Source organism: Etheostoma spectabile, chromosome 4 (genome assembly GCF_008692095.1).
Source record: "Etheostoma spectabile isolate EspeVRDwgs_2016 chromosome 4, UIUC_Espe_1.0, whole genome shotgun sequence".
NCBI lineage: Eukaryota > Metazoa > Chordata > Actinopteri > Perciformes > Percidae > Etheostoma > Etheostoma spectabile.
In genome coordinates, this window is record NC_045736.1 from 1912894 (window position 1) to 1913624 (window position 731).

The following is a 731-nucleotide window of genomic DNA, read 5'->3' on the forward strand; positions in this document are numbered from 1 at the left end:
TGGGTACATGGTGGCCATAAAGGGATGGACATGGTCAGAAACAACGCTCAGGTAGGCCATGGCATTTAAGCAATGCCCAATTGGCACTAAGGGGCCTAAAGTGTGCCAAGAAAACATCCCCCACACATGACAACCACCACCAACCAGCCTGCACAGTGTAACAAGGCATGATGGGTTCATGTCTCATTCTGTTTACGCCAATTCTGACTCTACCACTGAATGCTCAACAGAAATCAAGACTCATCAGACTAGGCAACATTTTTCCAGTCTTCAACTGTCCAATTTGGTGAGCTCTTGCAAATTGTAGCCTCTTTTTTTTCTATTTGTAGTGGAGATGATGGGTATCCGGTGGGGTCTCTGCTGTTGTAGCCCATCCGCCTCAAGGTTGTGCGTGTTGTGGCTTCACAATGCTTTGCTGCATACCTCGGTTGTAACGTGGTTATTTCATCAAAGTTGCTCTTCTATCAGCTTGATCATCGGCCCATTCTCCTCTGACCTCTAGCATCAACAAGGCATTTTTGCCCACAGAACTGCCGCATACTGGAGGTTTTTCCCTTTTCACACCATTCTAAGCAAACTCTAGAAATGGTAGTGCCTGAAAATCCCAGTTACTGGGCAAATTGTGAAATACTCAGACCGGCCCGTCTGGCACCACCAACCATGCCATGCTCAGAATTGCTTAAATTACCTTTCTTTCCCATTCTGACATTCAGTTTGGAGTTCAGGAGATT

General features: G+C 46.2%; 1 protein-coding gene and 2 long non-coding RNA genes across 5 annotated transcripts in view; 1 reads left to right on the plus strand and 2 right to left on the minus strand.

Moving 5' to 3' along the window:
- Positions 1-731, minus strand: part of tmeff2a (transmembrane protein with EGF-like and two follistatin-like domains 2a) — a gene marked incomplete at its 3' end in the record, with an annotated part of 180747 nt that overhangs the window by 111301 nt on the left and 68715 nt on the right.
- The window catches only part of LOC116687511 (uncharacterized), a 42232-nt gene that overhangs the window by 17829 nt on the left and 23672 nt on the right, over positions 1-731 (minus strand). The window lies entirely within an intron of this gene.
- LOC116687532 (uncharacterized) overlaps positions 1-731 on the plus strand; it is a 9779-nt gene that overhangs the window by 609 nt on the left and 8439 nt on the right. The window lies entirely within an intron of this gene.